The following is a 21,738-nucleotide window of genomic DNA, read 5'->3' as shown; positions in this document are numbered from 1 at the left end:
ACTGGGGCTGCAATGTATAATTCTCCAGAGTCGAAAAAATGACTTCCATGAGGGCAGATGGAAAAAGGTAAACTAGCTTTGGTATTGAACATGTTACAGGAGACACCAATTATAAGCCAAACAGGAAGAGATGTGCATCAACATACAATATATATTTATTGTTATGTGTACGCATTTTCTTCTTCTTGGCGAACTTCAGAGCAGGGCTTTGTTGAAAGATATTTGCAATGCACATCATCTAAAAATCAATAATAAAATAATATAACATTTGTATGCCCCCCCCTGCTTCTCTGCTCTTTTCACTGTTTTTATTCTATATCTTCTCCTCTCCCTTCCACTTCTCTCTCTCTCCTCGCCTCCCCTCCCCCCTACCTTTTTCTGTGCACTTACTCTATCAGAATTGTCCCTGGACCTAGTATGATAGTAACACATGTTTGTCTCCTCCACCTTCCCTTACTTGTTATTCCCCTCTCCCCTTCCAGCACTATCTGAAAAGTTGTCAGGCCTAGTACAATAGTCGCTTGTTTTGTTCCTCTCCCTCCTCTCTCCTCCCCTCTCCCTCACCTCGTGTAGTTCTCCGGCTCTACCAGAAATGTCGCCAGGTGTAGTACGGTAGTCGCCTGTCTGTTCCCATTTCCTTCACTATCTGAAATGTCGCTAGACCGAGTATGGTAGTTACTTTCACATTCTTGTTGTTCATGGCCTGTAAGAATATTTTGTATTTTCCCTTGTTCCCTCCCTTTTCGTGAAGCGCTTTGAAACACATTGTGGATAGGCGCTATATAAATGAACTATCATATCATATATAGCGCTTCATGGATTCCTCCGATTTTGAAGCACTGAAATACGGTTATTATTGTACAACTGCTTTACTAAATAATTTCAAAGTTCTTTAATTCCTTCCCTTATGTAATCTGCTTTTAAATGATCCAAATGAGCATTCTGACCTGCAATACATGGAAGAGTTCCCAACATATGAACTAAATCGATGCATATAGATTGTGCTCTACTTGTACAATTTTTGTCCTTCCAAACAGAAAAAACTTGGCCCAAAATGCACAACACTGATTGTGAAATTCAAAATGAAACCATTCACATTACTCACATAAAACATGTGGAAAAATATATATATTTTCATTCAATAAATGGGAAAGAAGAAAAAACGAATTTTCGCAAAACATAAAAAAACAATGATTTATCGACATACACATCAAACATATTTAGAACACAAAATGCAATTCATAAATGTAAACAATATATAAACAACTTAAATCAGTTGTTTATTTAAGACTTTTAGAGATACATTCGTGCACAGGTCAACGTCTCAATTAAATGTCATTGGACCACAAACTTGTCCACTTAAAGTTTTCAAAACTTGACTTTTCTGCAACTCTCTTTCTATGTTAAGCGATTGCCTTCCTCATGACCCTTTGTTCATAAAGGACCTTCTGTCATGCGGCCACTGTGACAGCACTCTAGAACATTGTATTCACTGGAGAGCTGGAGGCTCATTGAAGTATTACTAGTGCCACAGTCTCATGCCCACTTGCATGTTGCTGTCTGTGTGAAGGTGGTATGTGGATACACTTTGTCTAAGGATAATCTTCTGGCATCTAAAGAGGGCGGGTTCTCTTCCAAGGCATTTCTTACTTATTTTGAAGACACGCATGCCTGCAACAGTGCATAACCTGGCTTGGCCACACTTCATTCAGTATATAGTAGCAAACATGGGTCTTTTGACAGCAACTCTAACTTACAGATAGGTCTGTGTGACACATCTGAGCGCAGCACTTCAATTACTGTGGGTTCCAACCACCTCCCAGGTTTCTAACGCCTGAATCACTTCAACGCCACCTTTAAAAAAAAAACTCTTTATTAATTTCCAACATTTAACAAACAAACATTAACAACAACAACAAACATTACACTACAACTGGCACTTTGTGTTGGGTAACCACTTTGAGCCACCGCATTTGAACTGACTTGGGAGAACACGATGCGCCACAACTGATCTGGGTTCCATCCACTTGCACAGCTGCTCTCTAAGCCTGGTTTGGTGCAGTGAAACCGCCAAGAAGGTAATATTGACTCATAACTTCCCATCCCTCCTGATCCATTTTGGGCCATAGAGACGTGTTAGGTCACTTGTCCACCTTGTTTATTCAAAGACTGATCCGTTTAAAAGAACATTGTGGCTGTTGAATTGCCTTTCATCCCAGTATTCGTATCCAGATTGCTGCATCTCTCTGCCTTTAATTTTCTCTATCCTTTACACAAGTCTGGGTTTTGTAAGGGGTTTTTCAATTTAGGCGTTCTTGCAGATGGTGTGTTCATTAAAGTACCACTATTTTGTAGAACCAACATTGGATAGTCACTTCATTTTTAACTGTTGTACTTTGCTGTCTACTGAACCACACTCACACCCACCACAAGAGTGTAGACTTCCCCGCCCCACATTACCACAAAAGGCAAAGGAGGTAGATCGGTTAACTGTGCCGGTTTTACATTTATGATTGGGACGACTGTTGCTTTGCCAAAGTGTGAGTGCTGAGCATGTGGTTTAGCCACTAATCATCCTTATACTCCTGCAGAGCTGAAGTCATTTTGTCACACACCCCTCCTTCGTTTCATCAGTGTCTTTTATTGTACTTCTACATGAGATTTTCATACAGGCATCCAAAGAACGGATTCCTATAGAATCCATCTTGGTTTTGCACCTGGTCAAGACCGGGCAGGTTCTTTAGTAAATGTAGCATTCAAAGCATATTTGTAGTCAACGTTTGCTTTTTCACAAGACACAGGAGAAAATGTGAGTGAAAAATACAAGTTCCCATAGCTTTTACTTGTTCCTTTTACCCTCCACCTCTAGAAGGTTTAAAAATGCAAGCAGAGGTCCAACAAGTGCTAACGTTGGTGGTCTCGTGCATGCAATTTACGATGTTCATAAAATTAGGCCGATACTGTCCTCCAACAGATCTACAGTGTTGAAAGGACATCAGAATCCAAATAGAAATGAAACTCGGTAGCTGATGTTGAACTCTGTGGTCAGACTTTTTTAAATTCTGCGGTGTGATCTGTTCACCGAAAAGACCATGAGAATTCTTGCAAGGTCATGCTTAATGCCCTTCTTGCCACTTACCTTTAGGCATGCTGCTTAGATTAGACTAGAATACAAGCAGACAGTTTTGGGTAAATATACTGTAACTGACGTTAATGGCATGGTACAGCCGATTTGCGGTTTAATATTTCTCTCTCTCTCTCTCTCTCTCTCTCTCTCTCTCTCTCTCTCTCTCTCTCTCTCTATTTGTCTATTTGTCTCTCTCTGGCTTTCTCCTTCTTGCTCTCTCGCTCTATGTATATACAAATATATCTATATGCATATATATATATCTATATATATAATATATACATATATATTATATATATATATATATATACATATATATATATATATGTATATATATATATACATATATATATATATATGTATATATATATATATATATATATATATATAGAGAGAGAGAGAGAGAGAGAGAGATAGAGATCATTAGAGAGATCTTCATCTCTGACATCCTACTTTTTCGTAAATTTAAGATTTTTTTTAGCAGCGACCTTGGATGTTTTTTGAACCAGATGTTGATGCCATCCTTGTTCATGGTGAGGTTGGTATAACCCCCCCCCGCACTCCGCAGGAGCCGGCTTTTCGGCTCAAAGCGAGCAGCCGTGTGTACGTGTGCCTCTCCGCTCAGAGATCTGATGGTCCAGGGAGGGAGAGTAAATACCAGGTAGGCTTTTCGAGAGTATGAACACAAGACAGCATCAGATCATGGGGGGGGGTGTCGAAGGACAATGCTTACTGCAGAAAAGCAGATCATCCGCAACAAATGTCCAGACACCACGCTGTTTCCCTTGCCCACAAGAGCATAGCAACACAGCTTCCTGTCCCGAGGGCACGTGGCTGGGAATGAGTAGAGCTGTATTTAAGGCAGGTGAAATCAATTTGTCTCTCACCGTGTGGCATTTGCTTGGAGGGGGAGCATGCTAGGACTATCAAAGATGCATTTTAGCGCACACAGAAACACTGCTTTCAAGCTAGAAGAAAGAGTTGAAAACAAACCAGGATAAAGGGTGTTCATAGGGATTCAATGATCGCTGGCAGGAATGACCCCACGTGTGTCCATGGCAGAGGATTCGCTGAGCTTCACAGCGGGTGATTATTGCAGCAAGAGGGCTGTAGGTCCTGTATAATAATAACAGGTGCTATTTCTGGGCAAGGTCTGCGGGCCTTTGAGCAGTCTGCCCAGGACATCAAATGACACAGCTGAAGGTAATCTCGCCGACCTCTCAAATAAAACGACACAATGGGCTTCGCCTGCTCTGCCTTTTAACTCTGATAATGGTGTTACACAACAAAAATGGAAAGGGCAAACAAAAAAAAGGGATAATTTATTAGAATGACACCATGGAAGCAGGGATGCAATTTGCTTGTTTATCACAGCCATTCTGTTGGGCGCACAACAAGGGGAAATAAAGGCGGCCCCTCAGCAAATTGAAATATGCAGGGAGTCGAGCTGAATCTCTGAGCAGTCGCTCTATCACCTGCAAAAAAAAGCAATGCCATGAGGAGTTTTGCGGTGGGGGCCTGAGCGGGAACATTGCGATAAGACAAAAACAGCGCTGCGCAAAAGTACAGCATTTTCTTTGTGAAACTTTTTTGCTACGAGTTGAATATATGAAATACAATCAATAGGTCATGATAAATTATGTATATATCGTATTTCCTAAAAATACATATTACAATGCCATCCTTATATAGAGTGGCATTCGTAGTAGTAGTAATGGCCATTTATATGGCAATGGTATGGTAATTGTTTATTTATAACGTACTTAATACCCAGAGGTTTCAAAGCGCGGACCCGGGGATCGAACCTGTGTTGCTCCGCGTCATTGTGCTTCCAAGGATAGCCCGTTCGACCTTTTCGCATTTGTGTGGCCTCAAAGCGCTTTGTGGTAGGAACGCCCTCAGGGATCTAAGTCCAGGCATGGGAAAAGTCTTCGAAATTCTCAGAGTACGTGTGTGCATTTTGTCCAAGATTAGCAATAGGCGGGCTGACTAGTCTCCAGTGAGCAACCCAAGAGGTCAGGCATGTGGATGGGTGCTGAGGGAGGGCATGACACAGCGCTAGTGCCAGGGACTCGATGTGTGACCAGCTAGACTGCCAATTGTCATAGGTTGTCACAGTATTCCAAAAGCAGAGTTGCGGGGCAAGTCTGGTGTAAGGGGCAAAGCCATTACGTGTCCAGCTAGACCAAATTTGTCATGGTCGTAGCTGCATTCTAAAGTGTGTGAATAGAAAGCCGTTCCTGCAGCAGATGTCTCCCAAAGTGGTGCGTTTATACATAGCTTAAGTTCAGATGGAGCCAGAGGCGCAGCGAGGATTGTCTAACAAGTGAGGCCTGAAGACAATGTAATTGGGCCCACTGCAGTGACATTGACATCTGTAAATGCCCACACACTGCTGCTGAGTGAGCATTTTCAGATCTGAGGTGGGCTTGCCCACCCAGGCCCTATCCTGTCTACGCCTCTGGATGGAGCTTTTCCTTGCTCTTGCTGTGCGTTCCAATTGTCTGTGTAAAAAAAAAAATGTACAGAAACTTTGCATCAAAGAAAGTACAATTGGTGCTTGAGTCCCATTACGAGTTGGGCAGTATGCTGTAAAAATGGCACTTTGCAAAACCATGCTGCCACTTGCAGTCACAAACTGCAAGATGCATTACCTCCTGCTCCACATTGAGCAGCAGCCCATGGCACATGGCACAGAGAAGAGGAGGAAGGCACGGTTCTATAAAGCAATCCACATGTCCAATGTCATTGCAGGGTTTGACTGCACCCATCTGGCGTTGGTTGCCTCCCAGACATTTGAAGAAGCATTCTGCAACAACAGGAAGCACTTCCACTCCTTGAACCTGCAGGTTACATGTAACGCTGGCCTGACCATTGCACACTGCTACGCAAACTTTCCTGGATCCACCCACGATGCCATTATTCTGCACAACTGCACCCTGCTAACGCACATAGATTCCGGGGGAGTACAAGTGCTTTGACACAATGAAATCTCTCTGCACAAGCTGAATGAAGGGGGACATCACTACTACAGATCAATGCATGCCCAGTCAAGGCCCTTTACATGCAAGACCTGCCCTCTCACCCAAACATGACATACAGCAGCCCAGAGGGCTAGGACCAGCAGGACTATTCAGTAGAATGCCAACAATGCATATTGCCTGAACAACCAACTCGTACACACACAGGGAACTACACGAACCACAATGCATAGGTTACAGATGCCTACACAGACAAAGCAACAGTTCAACAACAGTTCAACAATGCACAACAACAATCCGACTCTGTCAGACAGTGATGGCAGCTATACTGCAAACCATGTTCGTGAATCAGTTGTGGCAGTAATGCAGACACCACAAACAAGCACAAAGACAGCCAAATAACCCAGCACGGCACATGCTTGATAGCGCAAAACAGGCTCACAATCACAATCATCACAGGTCATATCTGGCACAACTGGTTTGTGAGCTGTGTGCACAGTGTATCTCAAAGTGATAATGCATATGTACCTCCGTAGTACATCACACTTCATGTAATTACTGAATTATGTACAAAAGCACAACAGCCTAATTATTGTGTCCATCGTGATATGCATCCTCAATTCACTTTGACCGATATCCGTTTCCTTTGCTCTTGCAGGTGACCCTGGTCTTCCTCAGACACCATGGTTGAAGACACCTGTGTACTATCCATGTATGCCACAGGAGGCAGACTACAAGGAGGCACTTGTCAGGACCAGGTTCAGTATTGAGTAGGGGCCTCATGTAGAGGTCTGAGAAGGTTGGGCAGATACTTGTGGCCTGTGCAAGCAGCACAACATCTGCCATCGGTCAAATATTCCCCTTACCTCTGGCCTGAACATATCTCCCCAGCAGACAACAATGCACTGTCTGCTGATGCAGTTCTGCCTCACAGTGCGCAAGAGAAAGCCAGGGACCGATGGCCTTTGTGTAAAGAAATCATTAAAAATTATTTCAAGTCACTTCCATTTTGACATGCATCAAACTTATGTATCTATACACTTTTTGAATATATCACCTTTACGAAAACAGCGCTGTCCTTGCATTTCTTCGTTAACTGTTATTTTATTGAGAACTGTCATCCGCATCATCCCCAATACCCCTACCTAACCACCTCCCCCATCCCCAGCACGACTCCCACCCACCTCTTTTGTGCCCAGTGAAATGGTGTCATATCACATCATATCACTTTCATTGCCTCTTGCTATTGCCAGCCTGCTCAGACCCTGTATTGGCCACCTTGCACAATGAGAGCCACTTTTGGGTCCCAGGCAATGACCCCTGTAACGCTCACCTGATTCCCACGGAGGCGCGGCTTCGGGTGCTGATGCTTCCTCAAGGTGGGGCGCCGGACTCCAAAGATGAACAGGATGGGCCCCTCAACTCTAGCTTCTCAGGCTCGCAGGAATATCCTCCTGTGCGTGAAAAGGGAGTGTTACCCACTGACGGAATGGTGCTCAAGCCTCCCACTCCCTTCCAACCCTCCACGATACCACTTCACGGTTCCCCTGTGAAGCCTCACCTTAGGATCTGGAAGGAAGAGCTCTCCATCCTGCTTCTGATGCAGGGGCGCGTTGAAACCCAGTTACTTCACTGGATTGAGGATTAGTGTTCAGGTAAGCTTGACTGTTCAGGTAAGACGCAGTATAAGTTCTGTCCAAAAGTTCAAGCCTTAATAATGTTCGTAGTCTGGTTGCAGCAAGCGTTTAATTCTTATGTCTTTTTCCCCATAGGGGCCGGGGTTCGGTATGCCGGAGATATGGCGCCGACCCGAAGTGAAACGTGCAGCTTCAGTAAATGCCAGGTAAGTTCGGGATGAGCGCTCAGGTAATGTCTTTGCATTCGCTCATTCAATGTCTTGGCCTTTTTTCCCCTTAGGGGCCGGGGTCCGGAAGCGGCAGGACCCGAAATGAAGTGGGAAAACCCAACGGGTAAGTTTTCAGGAAATTGAGCTTTCCTTATTCCTTTTCTCCCTCTCACCTTTGTTCTTGTCTTTTTTCCCCTAGGCGCCGGGACGTGGCGAAATCCGGATGATCGCCGCTGAAGATGGAGGCGCCTGGAAAAGGTGAGCAAAATGCAGCGCTGCAGCGATCGTAGTGAAATGCCTTTGAAATGATGTCTTCCTTTTCAGGATCGTCGGTGAAATGATTCCGGGATGCAGATTTAGCAGGTAAAGTCTTTCGATGATCGCCGCTGAAGATGGAGGCGCCTGGAAAAGGTGAGTAAAATGCAGCGCTGCAGCGATCGTAGTGAAATGCTTTTAAAATGATGTCTTCCTTTTCAGGATCGTCGGTGAAATGATTCCGGGATGCAGATTTAGCAGGTAAAGTCTTTCCTTCTCCAATTCTACTCCTTTCTCCCTTTGCAGGTGATCCAGGGTGCTGGCAGGCGTGGCAGAAGTCAGGATGCAGGAGCAGACACGGTGAGCGTCCAGCTGCTAGGTGCAGAACAACGCGAAGCACGTGTGGCTGTTCGGGTGGGGTTTAAATAGCTTTGGAAGAAGTTCCTGGTATGTATCCTTCCACCAATCTGGTATGTATCCTTACCCGACCACACCCGAGTGGAAAGTAGTCCCACAGGTAAAGTAGTCCCATCCAGGCCTCAAGAGGGCCTGGATGAAGCAGCAAGGTCTGCATCAGGTAAGTGTGCACCCAAGCACTTACACATAAATCCTCCTTTATGAGCCTGGCGCCTAAGGCGCCAGGACTGGGGTCCACTATGAGCCTGGCGTCTACGGCGACAGGACTGAGTCCAAAGGGCCCCGACTTGGGCCCGCTGAGACTTCCCAGGAGTGAATGATGTCTGCCTCTGGGGTTGCTGGGCCCGGCCTGGCTCCTTAGAGGTAGGCATCATGACAGTACCCCCCCTCAAGGCCCCTCCCAAGGTCTTTTCCTCCGGGGGTTTTGGTTTGTGTGGGAATCTCCGATGGAATCTTTGTATTAATCGTGGTGCGTGAACAAAGTTACTGGGTTCCCAAGATCTCTCCTGAGGTCCATATCCTTTCCAGTCAACAAGATAGAAGAGTTTCGACCTCACTATTTTGGAATCTAAAATGTCCTTCACTTCGAATTCTAATTCTCCATCAATTTGGATAGGATCTGGAGGTTCAGACAGTCTGGTTCCGGGTTGTACCGGTTTCAGAAGAGATGCGTGAAAAACGGGATGAATCCACATATTGGATGGTAAATCGAGTTTAAAGGCCACCGGGTTGATAATAGCCTTGATGGGGTAAGGTCCAATGAATCTGGGACTAAAGGTTCGCGGGCCCCTGAGGGGTAAATGTTTAGTTGCCAGCCATACCTGATCTCCTACTTGGTAAGGAGGAGTTTTACTTCGATGCACATCAGCGTTTTCTTTATACCTTTTCTTGGCTTGCTGTAAATGTGTTGTAGCCTCTATGAAGGCTCGGGTGATTGTGGAATGTAAGTGATTTACCGCGGGCATTTCCAGGGTCAGAGGTGGATCTAGGTCAGAGGTCCGAGGATGATGACCATATAAGATATAAAAAGGAGTCTGTCCGGTTCCAGAATGCACTGAATTATTGTATGCATATTCTGCAATCCAAAGGATGTCTTTCCAATTTAACTCGGATTGGTGTAACATGCACCGAAGATATTGCTCGAGAGTCTGATTGGTTCTCTCGGTTTGTCCGTCGGTCTGGGGGTGGTGGCTGGTGGATAAGCGCACATCTATTTGTGCCAGTTGGCAACATTTCTTCCAAAAATGGGAGATGAATTGACTTCCACGATCTGAGACTAATATAGAAGGGAAACCATGTATGCGCACTATATTCTCCATAAATTCCTTGGCCAAGGTGGAAGCTGACGGCAATCCTCTTAGAGGGATGAAATGGGCCATCTTGGAGAACAGATCCACTATTACGAGGATAGTGTTGTAACCACCACAAGGAGGCAGGTCATTTATAATGTCCATTGACAAGGTGTGCCAAGGTGCTGGTGGAATGTCCAAAGGTTGAAGTAAACCGGCAGGCCTTTTCTTTTGACTCTTATTTTGGGCGCAAATTCCGCAAGATAACACAAAAGACTTTATGTCTTTTCTCCAAGAGGGCCACCAGAAGTGGCGTTTGATCTTTTCTTCTGTTTTCGCGATACCAGGGTGTCCTTCCATTAATGATTCGTGATGACGGGTGATGACAAGTTCCTGCAATTCTTTACTTGGCAGAAACAACCTCTCCTGGAAGTAGGGTAAATCATCCTTGACGGTGAAGTGAGGACCCTTTTGACTCCATTCCAGTAAGGCTGAAGAGTCTAAAAGTTGTTTTACTTGAGTTTGGATGTCCTCCAAAGTTTGCAATGAAATTAAGCCCAAAAGTCTTTGTTCAGGTATGATTGGCACAGGTTCTATACTTGAATTGGGCACCTCCATGCCAATCCGGGATAAGGCGTCTGCTTTACCATTCTTGCAGCCAGGGCGATAGGTAATTACAAAATCAAATTCCGCAAAGAATAAGGCCCATCGGAGTTGTCGTGAAGATTGAGCTTTGGCCGTCTTTAAATATTGCAAATTTCTGTGGTCCGTAATGACGGTGATGGTGTGTCTAGCTCCAAGGAGATAGTGACGCCAAGCCTTGAAGGCCGATTTAATAGCCAGTAGTTCTTTGTCGGTAATTGCGTAGTTGATCTCAGGTGGCGAGAATTTTCTGGACCAAAAGGCTACTGGGTGTAGTTGGTTAGTGTCTGGGTCTCTTTGTGACAGGACAGCTCCCATGGCCGAACTGGATGCATCGGTTTCCACGATGTAAGGGAGATCTGGGTGTGGGTGCTTCAAAACAGGTGCAGAGGTGAATTTGGTTTTCAGGTCCTGAAGGGCTTGTTCGGCCTCAAGAGTCCATTGGAAGCGTTTATTTTTCTTTAGGAGAGCTGTGATGGGTTGAACAGTTTGAGAAAACTCCGGGATGAACCTTCGATAGAAGTTGGCAAAGCCAAGCATGCTTTGTACTCCCTTCACAGAGCTAGGGGACGGCCATTTGAGAATGGCGTCCACTTTCCGCGAGTACATTCGGATTCCTTGAGGTGTCAGGATGAATCCGAGAAACTCCACTTCGGTGGTATGAAAAACACACTTTTCGAGCTTGGCAAATAGTCTGTGCTGGCGCAATTTCTCAAGAACTGCCCTGACATGTTTTCTGTGATCGGATTCTGAGGAAGAGTACACCAGGATGTCATCAATATAAACGACGACAGAAACATCGATAAGTTCCCGTAAAACATCATTCATGAAGTACTGAAAGGCGGCAGGTGCGTTGCACAAACCAAAGGGCATTACTTGGTATTCGAAAAGCCCGAATTTGGTGCGGAATGCAGTCTTCCACTCGTCGCCCTCTTTTACACGCACCAGGTGGTAAGCTCCTCGGAGATCTAGCTTGGTGTACACACGAGCATCTTTTACTTGGTCGATGAGCTCAGGTATCAAGGGCAGCGGGTAACGATTCTTAATCGTTATCTGATTTAGGGCGCGGTAGTCAATACAGGTCCTAAGGTCTCCTTCCTTTTTAGGTACGAAGAACAAAGCTGAAGAGACTGGAGACTTTGACGGGCGAATGAAGCCATTGGCCAGATATTGATCCAGATACTGACGCAAATGCAGGTTCTCAGGTTCAGTAAGAGCGTAAATCCTACTGCAAGGTAGTGGAGCATTGGGTACCAAGTCGATTTGGCAATCGTAAGATCGATGGGGAGGTAAGGTGTTAGCCTGCTCTTTCTGAAAAACGTCTTGGAATTCTTGGTATTCAGATGGTAGCTGTACAGGGGTGGAGGTTGCAGAGGCCAGACCCATAGCTGGATTTCTTGGATAACAAGTTGGTTCACAATCAGGAAAAGTGATCTTCTTTGCTCGCCAGTCTATTCTTGGATTATGTGTTTCTAACCAAGGGATTCCAAGAAGTACTTGAAATTGTGGGGCCTTGATCACGTCAAACACGATTGCTTCCCGATGTCCATCCTGACCCACCAGTTTGATTTCAACAGTGGAATGCGTTACAGGCCCAGAGGCTATTTCGATCCATCAACTGTCGTAATTACATCTTGGGTTACTTTCGGGCGGAGAGGAAGCTTAATCCTGGAAGCCAATTCTCGGTCTATGTAATTACCAATAGCTCCACTGTCGATGTATGCTTTTATAGCATGTAACTGCTGAGGCTGTTTTGGGTTCACAAGCACCATTGGCATGACAAAATGCGAGGTCAAAGAGTTTGTTTTCAAGCTCGGCAAGCGGACCCCTACGCTTGTCGGGCTTGGTCGTTTCCCGAACCAGGTGTCAGTAACTCGTTATCAGTGGCTCCAACCACCTTCTTGGGTGGTTTAACCGGACAAGTTCGAAGAAAGTGACCGGAAGTCCCGCAATACAAGCAAAGTTGCATTTGTCGCCTTCTCTCTCGCTCCTTCTGCGTTAAAGGTCCTTTAACACTGCCAATTTGCATAGGTTCGGAAATGTCACTACTCTTGGAGTTAACGTGGGTCTTGATGGGTACTCTGGTTTCGTACTTGAGCCGATCTGCTTTTCTATTTTGAAGTCTGTGATCAAGTTGAACTACTAAATCAATGTAGTCTGCGCAGGCCTGGGGTGGATCTACTATCTGAGCTATAACATCCTTAAGCTCTCCGCGCAGGCCTCGAAGAAACAATGTGATCCTTTTATCTTCAGGCCATCCGGTTTCCACAACCAGTCTATTAAAGGTGGCAATATAAGACAAAAGATCCTGATTACCTTGTCGTAAGGATAACAGTTCGTTGTCAAGGGCCTGTCCCTGCGCGTGTCGAGCGAACAATCTTTGCATGCTGGTCTGGAAGCCCTGGAAATCGCGGAGAATGGGATCATCCTGATTTACCAATGGAATAGACCAATCGGCAGCACAGCCACTGAGGTAAGATAGTACAAAGGCTACTTTGGTCTGGTCGTTGGGGAAGGCCCCGGGCCTGCATAAAAAGTGTAAACGGCATTGGTTCATAAAAACAGCATATTTCCGGGGATCCCCCGCAAAACGTTCTGGCGGGGCCAAAGGCATGTGTCCAGGTAGATTGATTTGTACCGGGTTATTCGAACCCATTGATGTAGAAGTGCTTCCGGACTCAGGTAAAGGCGTGTGTCCTGCCTGGCCCTGCAATAGCCTTTTGGCCAGATCATCAGTTCTCTCCTTGGATAGGATTAGTTCCCTTATGAGAGCGTTAGTCTCCTGGCGGGCTGAATGCACTTCTGCCCGTAATTCCCCTAAAAGCTGGGCCAGCTGATCTGTCTCGGAAGTCTCCATAGCGCCCGGGTGGGAGATTATTGTACGGCTTCGCGTTCTGTAACGCTCACCTGATTCCCACGGAGGCGCGTCTTCGGGTGCTGATGCTTCCTCAAGGTGGGGCGCCGGACTCCAAAGATGAACAGGATGGGCCCCTCAACTCTAGCTTCTCAGGCTCGCAGGAATATCCTCCTGTGCGTGAAAAGGGAGTGTTACCCACTGACGGAATGGTGCTCAAGCCTCCCACTCCCTTCCAACCCTCCACGATACCACTTCACGGTTCCCCTGTGAAGCCTCACCTTAGGATCTGGAAGGAAGAGCTCTCCATCCTGCTTCTGATGCAGGGGCGCGTTGAAACCCAGTTACTTCACTGGATTGAGGATTAGTGTTCAGGTAAGCTTGACTGTTCAGGTAAGACGCAGTATAAGTTCTGTCCAAAAGTTCAAGCCTTAATAATGTTCGTAGTCTGGTTGCAGCAAGCGTTTAATTCTTATGTCTTTTTCCCCATAGGGGCCGGGGTTCGGTATGGCGGAGATATGGCGCCGACCCGAAGTGAAACGTGCAGCTTCAGTAAATGCCAGGTAAGTTCGGGATGAGCACTCAGGTAATGTCTTTGCATTCGCTCATTCAATGTCTTGGCCTTTTTTCCCCTTAGGGGCCGGGGTCCGGACGCGGCAGGACCCGAAATGAAGTGGAAAAACCCAACGGGTAAGTTTTCAGGAAATTGAGCTTTCCTTATTCCTTTTCTCCCTCTCACCTTTGTTCTTGTCTTTTTTCCCCTAGGCGCCGGGACGTGGCGAAATCCGGATGATCGCCGCTGAAGATGGAGGCTCCTGGAAAAGGTGAGTAAAATGCAGCGCTGCAGCGATCGTAGTGAAATGCCTTTGAAATGATGTCTTCCTTTTCAGGATCGTCGGTGAAATGATTCCGGGATGCAGATTTAGCAGGTAAAGTCTTTCGATGATCGCCGCTGAAGATGGAGGCGCCTGGAAAAGGTGAGTAAAATGCAGCGCTGCAGCGATCGTAGTGAAATGCTTTTAAAATGATGTATTCCTTTTCAGGATTGTCGGTGAAATGATTCCGGGATGCAGATTTAGCAGGTAAAGTCTTTCCTTCTCCAATTCTACTCCTTTCTCCCTTTGCAGGTGATCCAGGGTGCTGGCAGGCGTGGCAGAAGTCAGGATGCAGGAGCAGACACGGTGAGCGTCCAGCTGCTAGGTGCAGAACAACGCGAAGCACGTGTGGCTGTTCGGGTGGGGTTTAAATAGCTTTGGAAGAAGTTCCTGGTATGTATCCTTCCACCAATCTGGTATGTATCCTTCCCCGACCACACCCGAGTGGAAAGTAGTCCCACAGGTAAAGTAGTCCCATCCAGGCCTCAAGAGGGCCTGGATGAAGCAGCAAGGTCTGCGTCAGGTAAGTGTGCACCCAAGCACTTACACATAAATCCTCCTTTATGAGCCTGGCGCCTAAGGCGCCAGGACTGGGGTCCACTATGAGCCTGGCGCCTACGGCGACAGGACTGAGTCCAAAGGGCCCCGACTTGGGCCCGCTGAGACTTCCCAGGAGTGAATGATGTCTGCCTCTGGGGTTGCTGGGCCCGGCCTGGCTCCTTAGAGGTAGGCATCATGACAGTACCCCCCCTCAAGGCCCCTCCCAAGGTCTTTTCCTCCGGGGGTTTTGGTTTGTGTGGGAATCTCCGATGGAATCTTTGTATTAATCGTGGTGCGTGAACAAAGTTACTGGGTTCCCAAGATCTCTCCTGAGGTCCATATCCTTTCCAGTCAACAAGATAGAAGAGTTTCGACCTCACTATTTTGGAATCTAAAATGTCCTTCACTTCGAATTCTAATTCTCCATCAATTTGGAGAGGATCTGGAGGTTCAGACAGTCTGGTTCCGGGTTGTACCGGTTTCAGCAGAGATGCGTGAAAAACGGGATGAATCCGCATATTGGATGGTAAATCGAGTTTAAAGGCCACCGGGTTGATAATAGCCTTGATGGGGTAAGGTCCAATGAATCTGGGACTAAAGGTTCGCGGGCCCCTGAGGGGTAAATGTTTAGTTGCCAGCCATACCTGATCTCCTACTTGGTAAGGAGGAGTTTTACTTCGATGCACATCAGCGTTTTCTTTATACCTTTTCTTGGATTGCTGTAAATGCGTTGTAGCCTCTATGAAGGCTCGGGTGATTGTGGAATGTAAGTGATTTACCGCGGGCATTTCCAGGGTCAGAGGTGGATCTAGGTCAGAGGTCCGAGGATGATGACCATATAAGATATAAAAAGGAGTCTGTCCGGTTCCAGAATGCACTGAATTATTGTATGCATATTCTGCAATCCAAAGGATGTCTTTCCAATTTAACTCGGATTGGTGTAACATGCACCGAAGATATTGCTCGAGAGTCTGATTGGTTCTCTCGGTTTGCCTCTGGGGTTGCTGGGCCCGGCCTGGCTCCTTAGAGTTAGGCATCATGACACCCCTTTGTGGAAGTTATGAAGGTTGAAGGCTCTGATTCCTGACCCCGGCCATATTGCATGCATGCCCTTGGTGTGCTCCCTCATCCTCTGGCCCACAGATGCAATGGCAACAGTCACCATAGACTATTGCCAGTACTGGTGGTCCAATGACCTGGCAATCCAACTTGTGCATCCCTGCAAACTGTCCCTAATGGCCTGCAAATGCTGCACCTGCATCTCCGCCGGGTTTTCTATGGTGACCTGGTGCCTTACCCCGAGAGCGAACATTTCATCATGTGCTAAATAAATAACTTATTCTGTCACTAATCTGTCTTGCGACAGAACTCTTTCACTCTTGATAAATATATAACACTTCTGGTCACAGGTATCCCCTGAGAGAGAATGTTTTCCCATGTGGTAAATAAATAACTTTTCCTGTCACTAGTCTCTCTTGTGACAGAACACTTTCACCTTTGATAAATACTTAACTCTTCTGGTCATGGGTAACGTCTGAGAGAGAAGTTTTGCCAGGTGCTAAAAAATTACTTGTTTCGTCACTTATCTCTCTTGGGACAGAACGCTTTCACGTTTGACAAATACATAACCTTTCTGGTCACAGTTATCCCCTAAGAGCGGTGGCAGCTAATAAAAACAGAATATGCCACACGACTGAATAGGTCGAGGCGAGATTCAAGAAAAAGGAAAAGAAAAACTTGCGGACCCTTGACCAGTGGGCACGCTGACAGGGCGCCAATGGGGCTTCCGGCTCTGTGCCCCCTACTTCTGCACCACCTGCGGGGACACATCTAAGAGTACCCACCCTTGAATAGTGGCTAGATTTCCAAGTACCTTTCTTCAAACAACAAAACCCGGCCCGTTGGTAAAACAACGCTGTCACATGCAGGGCCTGGTATCCTTGCTGCACTTCACTTCTCTCCTACTTGAACGGCCCCGGCTGCCACTTCAGCCAAGAAATGCTTGTCCCTACTCTGGCTCGCTCTCTCAGCCCAGGGTGCGGAAGAGGGAGAGCAGCCAACCCACGGATAGGCAGTCGGCCTATGGTTATAGGGGAGGGAATAAGAATAGGAACTACTAGCTTTTATCCTTCTGAGGCCCATAAAATGAGAACTGGTAGCAGTCTTATTTTGAGGCTGGTGGTCGCTGAGATTTTCTGGGAAAAAAATGTTGCCTGGAAAATCACTCCAACTGCATTTTAAGGTTGTCATAGACATTTAGGGCTATTCATAAGTTTCCCGGTATCCCGCCAGTAATTCAGGTGGGATACCGGGAAAGTGCCCCTACTGTCTCTGCCGCCTGATATCCTGGTAATACTCGGATATTACGGCGGTAAGTTCACATTCGATAGACTTCATAGGACTCCATGTGATGGGATTGCTGGAATGCCTGACAGTGGTTACAGTGATTCTGGTATTTCTTTTCCTGTAGGGGCCTGATCTACTGGCAGGTCAGGCCTGCCAGTAGATCAGAGGCCCCACCGTCAAACTTGGGTTTTCCTGGTCCGCTAAAAATGCTGGTGCTGGCATTTCTACCGTACCAGAGACCTTATAATGAGGTACATTGAGTCCTATAAGCACATGTGGAAATTCGACACCCCTACAGAACCACTAAGACATTTTTCTTGATTGGGTCAAGTTTTGTACCACCAATACAAAAAAATGGAACATGAAAAAATGTATTGAGGTAGCAGCAGTGTCAATTGCCATTGCATCAACGACCACAGTCATTACCAATCTCCACTGTGAGCATTGGTGGATGGCAGACATTGATCCAAGTTTACTGCAGGAATTGGGTGAAAGGCTGGCAATCTTGATTTTGCAGCATGCAGGTTAGTTATATTGATTCTGCTTCTGTGTGTAGAAAGGCCTCAAAGGCCAATGATTAATATGAATGCTGGTCCCTGAATTGTTCTGGCTATCACCCTGTTCTGTGTCAAAAATTCAGAATGCTACTGTAAAGACAGAAAGAATCCTGCCTGCTATGGTTTACCTCACAGAAATTCAGTATAAATGATCTATGAAAATCATATCATTTCTTTCAGTGTACTTGCACCTTCCCAAAATTGCGCCTGATTCACAAAACTGTAGCAATTAAATAATGGTTGCCTGCCTGCTTCACCTCAAGGTACACCCAAAATCCGTTTGCGTCTAGACATTTCATAAATTGCACCTTCTCCAAACTGGGCCCAGTCGATAAATCTATGATGAGGAATACTTGCTGCCAGGTGCAATGAAAAAATGTTCACCTCCGATTGAATGGCAGGAGGGAGTTGTACCTCCAGATTCACCTAATTTGATTGGGTTGTCTGGAGGAGTTGCAATGTCTGAGCAACTCAAATGGGGGACGCAAGACAGTGCAACGTGCTTTGCAAAGCAAACCATTTGCAATTGTAGCACTTTTTCCAAACATTTCCCTTCGAAAGTTATTCACTTCCCCAAAGTTTAACACCACTTTCAGCAGTAACTGTTAAAAGGAAGTTTTTTAAAACTTTTTACATCCCCATGCTGGCAAGTTGCCAACCTTTTGCATTACCATGTTGATTTTACTTGTTGCTTGTTTTGTGATTCAGGCCCATTCATCGGTGAAAAGTGCAGTAGGTGCAAATGGCGTGTGCCATGTGCGTGATACTCTGCAAATCACTGCTGATGCATAATTTGTGGGTGTTCACATGCCCAATTTGTAAATGGGGACATATATATATATATATATATATATATATATATATATATATATATATATATATATATATATATATATATATATATATCACTTTAAATAATAGGTCCAAGTAAAGCCCTCCACACCCAGTAAACACAGAAGAGCGGTGTACTTTACAAAAAGAGAGCACAAGTACCTGGTACAATAACCTACATTGCCTCAAGCATGTGAGCAAAATGCAATCCAAGTTACAGGTTCTAATATCAATAATGTTAGTTGGCTGGTTAAAGTATCTACTGTTGAAATCTGCACTGAGCCACATCCTGGCTGCACTTTTAAGTTACCTGCACTCCCCCCCCCACCCCTGGCACTTCTCCCCTTCCTCTTCCCTGCACTTGTGCGGTCTGAATGACACAGGGCCTAGTAAGATCATTGTTTTGTCCTCCCTATGTTTTCCCCTCCTTGTTTTGTCACGCCTAGAAAAACTTGTGTACAGGCACGTTATAAATGCTGTATCATATATAATATCTAAAGTTCTGAGTGCAACCTTCATTAATGCTGGGTGAGCTTCATCGTAAATATATACATTATTTATTCATTTGCATAAATACATTAAGGGAAACAAGGTCTTTTGTTCACAAAGGAGTGTACACAAGGTAGCATAGCAGATACACAGGAGGCAGAGAGCCTCTTGTGGTGGGAAGAGTTTGAGTGGCATGATGACCAGGTTTGAGAAGGGGTATATTGGACCTATATGGGGAACAATACGGTGGACAAACTTAGGACAAGTACATGTCAGCAGGTATGCAGGTAGTTAAGAATGAACTGTGACCTCACACTATGAAGTGCTAGTGTGGTGGGGAAAAGAAAGGGAATATTCCTGTGGGTGGTGAGAGAAGGTGTAGTTAGTAAGCCTGGAGAAGTGAGTCAGAAGTCAGGAGGTGGGCTTTAAAATTGCTTTCGAATACATCGATGTGGACTGTTTTTTAAATTGCAGATGGGAGGGAGATCTAAGTAAGTGGAGCAAGAAGCGTGAAAGAGCCGGAAGAGAGATGAAGCACAGGGTGGATGAGGTGGCACAAAGATGGTGGAGGAGGCAGGGTATAGGCTGCGAAAGGGTTTGATAGCCAATAGAGGTGGGGATGAGAGTTTGACAGGGATGTGTCTTGGCACCCCAGCTGTTCAGCATCTTCATCAATGGTGTGATAGAAAAAATTACTGACATTGCAAGCGGTTGCCCCCCTCCTAGCAAAGTAAACTGTTCCAGTGTTAATGTTTGTGGATGACGCAGTTCTTCAATCGCTTACTCCATCTGGGTTTAGGACAGAACTGAATACCTTTGTGGAATTCTGCGATGCAAATGGCCTGTCAGATAATGTCGTTTAGACACAATCTATAATATTTAGCGGCAGCAGAAGGCTGAAAAGAGGATGATGCCTCTGGAGTTGAATGCAGGCTCCATAGAACAAGTGGTGCAATATGACTCGATGTGAGGGTTATAGCAAATTTCGACTGGGATGCTCATCTGGCAAAGGCAGGAGTCATGTTAGCTAGGTATAGTCGAGCGCTGATAAGATTTTCAAATGAACATGGGGGTGGGGCCGTTTGGGTTTCTTTGGAGGCCTATAAGGCACAGGCCAGGCAAGAAGCTATATTTGGGGCAGAGTTTGGGGGAAACATGGGCTGCCCAAAGTTTACGATAATAGAAAAAAATATTTCAAAAACATTCTTGCATTACTCATTAGCACTCCAAATTTCCCAGTGCTGTTGGAAATTGGCATGCAGTGTATTGAAGTGATCTGCATGGCTCCCCCTGTTTATTATTGGGTAAGTTCATGCTCAACTGATGAGTTGGGGGAAAAACAGAGAAGCAGTGAATGATCTCCTATTGCAGATGGGAGGACAACTCTCCAGTGGTGTGTCCATGTAACGAGCAAACTTAACATATTAGGGTTAGATGAGCTTTGGTCCAGCATGATGTCAAATAAGAGCAAGCTGGTTGATTAGAACGTTTACGAGGCAGAGTTAGAACAGGGAATCTTGGCTGAAGTTGGCCGATCATCTTTGTCATCAAGGTACTGGAGTCTTAAGCCAAGGTTGGGTTATGAAGCGTACGTTGACCATGTCAACCCAACATTGGAAAGAGCCCAGGATTTAAAACTATGCATAGGCACTCTACCATTGGTGAGTGTCTGGAATAGATGGAACACCAATGTGTCAGCTGAACGTGCATTCTGCCCAGATGTAACTGAGAACTGTGTTCATTTTGTTTTCATTTTGTTTTCATTTGCCACCTAATGCTAAGAGATTTTTGAGGTGCTGTCTGTGCCAATAAGTTTACCATCATCCAATTAATTGAGGAAGCAATGACCCTATACTGTAAAACCACAGATGGACCTGCAGTTTATTCAACAGTGAGGGATTTGGCTAGTGCTTGGCACAATAGGCAAAAGCATGTGAGATAGTAGAGCTCTAGCAACTGCACTTTATTGTATTTTTGAGCTCGACATCCTCCTGAAACCAGTGGTAGATATTGTAGAATGTAGTGATTTATTCTGGTGTCTAAGATTTTTGCTGACTACATACATTGATTTTGTTGCTGCTATTAGCAGATACTGTCATTTTTTGGTATCAAAAAAGAATTGTGTTATTTGTATATACCTGCCTTTTCACAATTATTTTAAATACGAGAGTATGAAATGCTGATTCTTAGCATCTAATCTTTTGCTGCTATTAGAAGATTTTGTACATTTTGCTATATTGATATTCATATAATTTTGTTTGTCATGGCTGGTATTTAACCAAACATGTTGTAAGGTACTTGTGCTGTATAACAAACCAAGCAAGGCGGTAGGTTTGTTAAACAAGAAGTTTATTCTGGCGAGCCCACCGACACAACCATCATCAGCGCCCTCATCCCCAACCGTCACCCCGTCACACAGCTTCCAACATAACAATATCTGAACTCACGCGACGGCACGCACTCTAACATTCCATTCACTACATATCTTCCCACTTTATGAGAGAAAGAAAACATATAACATAATAAGCGTAAAAGACAAAATATAGAACATGTAAATCTGTTAACCGACATTCAAAAAATAATAATTTTTGATTCATTTTAAAATGTGTAAATCTAAAAACAAAACAGTACTACAAGTGATAGAAACATTTCATCCTGTGATAGCAACAAATATTCAGCGGTATGAACA

Source organism: Ambystoma mexicanum, chromosome 8, assembly GCF_040938575.1.
Source record: "Ambystoma mexicanum isolate Mex_15411 chromosome 8, UKY_AmexF1_1, whole genome shotgun sequence".
Classification (NCBI taxonomy): Eukaryota; Metazoa; Chordata; class Amphibia; order Caudata; family Ambystomatidae; genus Ambystoma; species Ambystoma mexicanum.
The sequence above is the reverse complement of the archived record's forward strand: the minus strand, read 5'-3'. Positions refer to the sequence as shown.